The sequence below is a fragment of the Lissotriton vulgaris genome, chromosome 3_2 (genome assembly GCF_964263255.1).
Source record: "Lissotriton vulgaris chromosome 3_2, aLisVul1.2, whole genome shotgun sequence".
NCBI lineage: Eukaryota > Metazoa > Chordata > Amphibia > Caudata > Salamandridae > Lissotriton > Lissotriton vulgaris.
In genome coordinates, this window is record NC_141690.1 from 54,702,073 (window position 1) to 54,710,134 (window position 8,062).

The following is an 8,062-nucleotide window of genomic DNA, read 5'->3' on the forward strand; positions in this document are numbered from 1 at the left end:
CATGTTTGGGAATTGCCAGTCAGTAATTTAGTTGTAGAGCTTGGTCCCTGTCCCTGTGTAGCCATATACCCAAGTAGTTAGTGCTGTCTGCTGCCCAGGTAAATGAGTAGGCATCCAGTGTCATCTGCGCCCCTTCAGTCAATAGATATAGTTCTGAATTGGGCCAGTTAATTCGGAGTCCAGGCAAATCACCAAATTGGACCACGTCCTGACCAAGGGAAACAAGTTTCCAGGCAGATGTTGAATAAAAGCAAGATGTTGTCCGTGTATAGGGAAAGTAAGAGCAGACCATGAGTAAGTTAAAGCCCGCAGTGCAAATGGCCGTCCTACCTGTAGCGGACCAGTGGATCCATGGCTATGATAAAAAGGAGGGAGAAGAGGGTGCAGCCTTGCCTGGTCCCCCTCATGATAGGGAGCATCTCAGAGAGTGAACTATTGAAATGGAGGTTGGTCACAGAGTTAGTGTACAAAAGCTTAATCAGGAAGATGAAAATTGGAGGAATACCCAGTTTACCAGGGACCTCTCTTAGGAAGGATCACTCAAGGGAGTCAAATGATTTCTCTGCATCTAACAAGCCGCAACCACAGGGGTAGATGGTGAGTCGATGGATTCTACAACTTCTTCGATGATAATAGGCTCAGCGAGGAATTTTAGTTGGCCATCTGGCAGCCAGATCATTGCCACCTTCACAAGATAGGAGGATATTTTAGAAGGCAAAGCAGAGACATATGATAAGTATAGACTCCGGTAGTACTGATGGAGCTCTGACACCACACCCTCGCAATCACAAACCCATTGTCCAGGTTCCAAACACAGCTCTGAGATTTAATTCAGTGAATGGTTGGGTCCCAGAAGCTGGGCAATGGTGTGGCCTGGGTAATCTCTCTGCTCGTACCAGTGAACCCTGATATTCCTCCCTATATGGGTGACCTGTCTGTCAGCAAGGTTGCGGAACTCTGTTAACATGACTGAACTTCAATGTAAGCAGGGATCCCCACCCACTGCATCCGACTTGTCAATATTATGTAAAGCTGCCTCTATACCTTGCAGCTGTGAGGAAATATCATGTGAAATTTCAGTGTGTTTGGTCACACACATTCCATGGATAAAAAGTCTTAAAAGCTTCCCAAAGTGTGTCCTGTGTCCCAACCTATCCAACATTTAGCTTAAAATATTCAGATATAGCAGTGAGCACCTACTAGCAGAACGAAGGGACTCGCCAAAAATTCTTCAAGTATGTGCAGCTATATGGGACCTGCAGGCGACGAAGAGCTGGAATAAGATCCAACAATGTGCATGGTAAGACCATAACTTCCAACAACCAGGGGTGCACATAAGCCTAGAATAGCCAATATTCCATTCTGGTCCAGACAGAGTGGAGAGCAGAAAAAAAAGTAAATCATGAGGCAGAGGAGTGGCGAGAGTTCCAGGAGCACAAAGCACATAGGCATCCATGATGTGTTACTGCGCATCTTGCACCAGGGCTTTACCACTAGGGTGTGTACTAGTGGAGTCAGTTTGGGCACAAATCGGCATATTTATGTCCCCGCCCAATATCACATAGTCCGCACCTGATTGGTCCATATATGAGATCGGGAAAGGAGCCAGGATTGTCCACATTCAGCAGCAACTCTTGTTTATCAGCGAGGATACCCTTTAGATGTACATACCAGCCATTGAGGTCAAAATGGCTGGATTGAAGGGTCAAAGGAACACTTTTATGTATGAGAACACAAGTGCCCCATGGATTATGAGCTGTAGCAGGAGAAGTATCGATGCTTACCTCATGGCCTAGAGTATGAGAGGTCGGTAGCAGGATTCAAATGTGTTTTCTGCAAAAAGGCGATTTTAACACCATGCCTGTTTAAGTACGACAGTACCTGTTTCCCCATCCTAGTATTGTTGATTACAAAGAATGTTCTAGGTAATGAGAGTAAGGTCCACTGATCTGTCACCATGGGTAGGTGGAGTGGCAATAGCAAGTGCATGAGGGAGCATTGGAAATGGAGGTGGTGGCATCACAGGAGGTGTTGCAGTAGTAAAACATAAATGAGCAAGTAGTCAAAAGCTTATGTCAAATACCAAATTCCCCTTCCCGAACCACACTTGAACATAAAGTATCCAGTGAGACCCAACCAGGGTATCCAAACAAGAAAACAATCCCAGCAACAATAATTTGGTGTACAACAGGGGGCATCATGACTACACAAAGGGCAATGGCTCATTATGAAACATCATCGTGCAACAATAGGGATTAATCAACCGCAATTATGATAGGCAATTATGATAGGCAAGGCACTGAGCATGAAGAAATGGGGCAGTCACATCAGAGCAGGGTGGTCTGGAGTGGCAGACCATGAGTGGGCAGGGTATCCAGTAATGTCTGGGGCAGATCGCCCAGGAGAAAGGTACTTGACCCGCAGGGACTTGCAAAATGCAGAAACATCTGAAAGGGCATCAGAAATGTTGGTTTTTCGAGAGACCTAATACATTATTTAAAGAATTTATGGCAAATGTGTGACACATCTGAATGCCTTCTTGATGGAACCAAAGTAAACAAGCATTGAAAATGCAATAGATCTCGCCCTTGTTTAATTTAAAGCCATTCTGTTTGTAATGAGGTGGCTTTTTAGCTTTGCTTTTATTAATGTTTTGCAAACTTTCATGTAAATAACATGCATATGTATGCATATATATATATATGTATGCATGCATTTATATTTGTATTTATATAGATATACAGATTATATATGTTTATATATGTATGTATATATATATATATATATTCACTGAAAAAACCATAGGTTTCACACCAGTTATAGTTAGGAATTAGCATTTAAAAAACCTATTAAATTCACTGAAAAAACCATAGGTTTCACACCAGTTATAGTTAGCTGGAAATTTTACTGACATAAAACCATTGAAATTCCCACGTTATAGTTAGTTGGACTCACTATAACTTGCGCGCCTGCAATGCACTGCTGATGACGTCACATATTACATCACTCATGACATGGTCAGTGACATCACTGATGACACCATCCACTGAATGTGTGTCTTTCTGAAATATCAATATGTTTTATATATGTACTTGTAAAGGTCGATGGACGAATACATGTTTAAATAAGTGTGTAAATGGATGTTTATTTTTAATAAAATATTGATTGGTTAACTGGCTTATAAAGTGTATCTTAGTGAATACATATATTAGCGAGTAATTTTTAAATATTTTAAATATATGTATCAGTGTTTCACTTTGTGTATAAGTGGCTGCATGGGGTGGTGACTGACTCACTGTTTGTATGTGTTTTTAAGACAGCGTATGTGCAGGACTGTATGGGTGGATGAGTGTGAATATGTGTGTGTTAGTGAGTGAATGCCTGCCTCAATAGTGTTTTTATGAGTAACTACATATGTTTTAATCTAGTATATGTGAGTATTGATGTATATAAGTGAGTATATGTGAGAGTGAGAGATTGAAAGAGTTCCTGTTTAAATAAGTATGTGTTTCTATTAGTGATTGTGTAAGAGAGTAAGTATGTGTACGTTTCCTTAGAAGTAATGTACTAGTGTTTGTATAGCTGTATATGCAAAGAAATGGATGTTCAATAGTTTATCTGCATGTGTGAGTATGTGTGTGAGTAACTGTTGGATGACTGTCGGTGTGTAACAGGATGTAAATGTGTATCACTACATATGATGAGTGAGTATATGTATGAGTGACTATATAGACCTGTTTCTGAATGAGAGGATGAGTTTATAGATGGAGGAATTACTGAATTGGTTGTTGTAACTGGTATGGGTATCTCAATTTTTTTGAAAATGTTAGTTTCTATTTTTGAATATGTGTTTCAAGGGTTACATTATACCCAAAGGAGGTCTGTAAGTCTGTCACAAGAATGGTGTCATCAGTGATGTCATGAGTGACGTCACTGACCATGTCATGAGTGATGTAATATGTGACGTCATCAGCAGTGCATTGCAGGCGCGCAAGTTATAGTGAGTCCAGCTAACTATAATGTGGGAATTTCAATGGTTTTATGTCAGTAAAATTTCCAGTTAACTATAACTGGTGTGAAACCTATGGTTTTTTCAGTGAATTTCATAGGTTTTTTAAATGCTAATTCCTAACTATATATAAGGCCCCAAACCTATGGTTTTTTCAGTAAATTTCAAAATGTTGTTAATAGCAAATGTCTATAGCTATGAAATGTAATATTTTCGAAAATTAATGAATTCTATATTATATTTGTATTTAAAATAATTTTGTTAATGTATATATTTTTTTTTTTGCCCTGGAGCGCTCCTGGGGCGCGCCCCAGTGAGCGCCCCTGAAAGTGTTGTTTTTTGAAGCGCCCCAGGGCGCGCTCCGGAGAGCGTCCCGTTAACACTATTGCCGCGAACGAAAACAACATTGTGACGTATCACGTAGCCGCGTCCACGTGATATGCACAGCATAAGCGCACCCGGAAGCACTCGAGCGAATACGATCGCGCAACGTAAACATCCGACGCGCTTACGCGACGCGACCCGGGGCGCGCCTTCGGGCGTAAGCGCGTCGGGTCATGTGACCTGAAAATAACACTTTTAATTGGTTCAGGACATTTTTTTTTCCAAATGATGAAAGACCCTGCCTTTTTTCCTTATTCTGACTTTGTCCTTTGACTGAGGAAGACCTGTTTTTAAATCTTTTATGTATATTTTGTACTTTGAAATGGCTACGGTTGCAGCATCAGCTGGAGCATCTCCACCACCACCACCACCACCACCACCAAGAGGACCACCACAACATCACATTGGTGGTCAAGAAGAAGAGGAGGAGGAGGAAGAGGAGGAGGGGACGAGGAGGAGGTGGCTGGAAGAACACAATACCCCATACCAACCCAAGCCACACATTGTATGGGAGTTTTTTTCCATCCCTGAGGGAAAAAAGAAAGTGAATGCGGCAATGGTGGCTTGCCTTATCTGTGACACAGAACTCTCAAGCGGTAACCCAAATAAAAAATATTCATTTGGGAACAATACCATGATAAGGCACATGCAGCGCAAGCACCCTAACAACTATGCTGCCGCAGAAATGAGAGAACTGGCCAGCAACCCTCCCCAATCTACACCCAGCACCTCCAAATGAAAACAACCCACTCCATCGGGACCAGAGACAAGGGAGACAATCCCTTGCATTCAACCATGATTTGGAGAATTTAGGGTCACCTGTATTTTTTGTGGTAAGACCATCTCCTATGGTGAGCAGAGCCTAAAGCTCATCCTCCTTGCTGGTGACAACCACAATTGCCCCAAAAAACCCTAATTTTTTCCTGATTTTTTTTTGCTCCTGTTGAGCCATTTTCAATTCCCTGTTTTTTTTTCACCCCATAAAAATAACCAAAAAAAAATACAAAATAGTTCATAAAAGCCAAAAAAAGTACAAAATGTTCAAAAACATTAAAAAAAAATATAAAACAAAAAGAAGAAGAAAAACAGTTCTTTTTAAAACTACCTCCAATTTCTAAAAAAAAGGCTAAATTTCTTTAAACTCTATCATTCATTTTTCCCCATGGCACGCTCCCCGGTCCGCTTCCCGGTGCGCGTACCCGGCGCTCCCCCCGCGCAAATCAAAAAAAAAAGTTTTTTTCACCCACAGGGCCCTTTTATAGCCCCCACATCAAACCTATGGGGCCAAGGGGGGTCTACTCTGCCCCCTTCTGGTCATTTCCCCCTTTGTTTTTCCCACCTCTTGTGTCTCGATTTTACCGAGACACAAGATGGCGGCCGCTCCGGACTGTTTCGAATGTTTACAGACACCCGAGAGCCAATCAGCTTTCCGTGCGCACCTCGCGTGGCGCGCCCAGAGCGCTCCACGGTACGCGTCCCGGGGCGCTGCCATAGATATATATTTATTTTAACCTAAATTACTCAAAATCCACTGGAGCACATATCTTGAGACATAGCAAAGGCACATCGGGCTACCAGTCCCTACAATTTTGGCAAGTTTGGTGGAAATCCATTCAGCCGTTTGGGCTAAAAGTGAGTTTGACCACCCTATAGAAATTAACATGGAGAAAACACGTTTTGGGACCCCCCTTTTATCTCGGCCCCCGTTTGACGAATCCCCCCCACATTTTCAGGGAAGGAGCGGAGCGGGCCACCTTCTTTGAGAAATTCCGAAGATTTGTCCACCGGCGCCAAAGTTATTCCCAATAGAATGTTGCGGATTTCCTATGGAAAGTAGATCCTAACTATAACTACCTACTGGCGACCACCAGTAGGTAATACACATACATATATATGTAAATGCATATGCATATATATGTGTATATGTGTGCGTGTAGAGAGAGGTAGAGAGGTACAGGTGTAGAGGTAGAGGTGCAGAGGTGGAGAGTTAGAGGTAGAGATGTAGCGGTTTTGAGGCAGAGACTAGTAGAGAGAGAAGTAGAGAGAGGTAGAGAGTAGAGATTGAGTAATAGAGAATGGAGAGTGAGTAGTAAAGAGTAGTAGAGAGAGTAGCAGAGAGAGAGTAGTAGAGAGTAGTAGAGTGAATAGTAGAGTGAGTAGTAGAGAGTAGTAGAGAGTGAGTAGTAGAGAGTGAGTAGTAGAGTGAGAAGTAGAGAGCAGTAGAGTGTGAGTAGTAGAGAGTAGTAAAGCGTGAGTAGTAGAGAGTGAGTAGTAGAGAATGAGTAGTAGAGAGTGAGTAGCAGAGAGAGAGAATAGTAGAGAGTAGTAGAGAGTGAGTAGGATAGAGTGAGTAGTAGAGAGTAGTAGAGAGAGAGTAGTTGAGATTGAGTAGTAGAGAGTGAGAAGTAGAGAGTGAGTAGTAGAGAGTAGTATAGAGTGCGTAGTAAAGAGTGAGTAGTAGAGAGAGAGTAGTAAAGAGTGAGGAGTAGAGAGTAGAGAGTAGTAGAGAGTGAGTATTAGAAAGTAGGAGATAGTGAGTAGTAGGGAGTGAGTACTAGAGAGAGAGTAGTAGAGTAGTAGAGAATGAGTAGTAGAGAGTGAGTGTTAGAGAATAGTGGAGTAGTAGAGAGTGAGTAGTAGAGAGTAATTGAGAATATTCCAAAGTTTGGCACAGCACCACTTGCACAACAATTCCAATCAAATCATATCACTTAGAGTCCTTATTGAAGCGCTGAATCTTGTTGTATATTCAAATGCTTTTATTTTCCTTAAGTTTATGTACCACAGCCAGCCGACGCGTTTCGTTCTGTACAACAGAACTTCTTCAGGGCGTTCTTATTTCCTTCAAGTTATGTCGGTATGCTGTTGTCATATAACTAGATATTTCTTCCAAATGTTAGATGAGTCGTAAGTACATTCTTATTCAAAGTGACTAGGTATCAATTTTACCCACACAATTCGGGCAGACTTGAGTAATTTATAGCATCCTCAAAGTCAGTCTTTCAAAAATTTCAAAGTATAGGACATAATAATCCAAATCCAAATGTTTCTCAAGAAAAGTCATTTTCAATCGTTTGGAATATCGGCGTTTGGGCAGATATGAAGCACGGACATGGTTTATGACTTTTCTTGAGAAACATTTGGATTTGGGTTATCATGTCCTATACTTTGGAATTTTTGAAAGACTGTCTTTGAATATGCTATAAATTTCTCAAGTCCATGGATGCTGCTGGGAACGCAACCAGCAACACCCATTGCTCGCCCCTTTAACGCAGTTCACTGCGTTGAAGGGACTGATATTTATCAGGCAGGATTACGCCACAAAAAGTGGCTCAGTCCTGCCTGATAAATATCACTCAGTCTTCTGCGCCACCGGAACGTCACAAATAGTGATGTTCCGGAGGCGCACGGCGCTCGTAAAAAAGTCCCTATAGGTTTCACACTCGTTATAGTTAGGAATTAGCATTTAAAAAAACCTTTGAAATTCACTGAAAAACCCATAGGTTTCATGTAGTAAAGGAAAATACAGAGTCCACTGTAGAAATAGGTTCCTTTATTGTAAGTTCCTTCCAAGATATTAAGTACAGAAGTAAGACAAGTAAAACCCCACCAGGAGCTAGCTGTTAGCGCAGCTCAGCCTGAGATGACCAACTGCCACAGTCAGGTAGA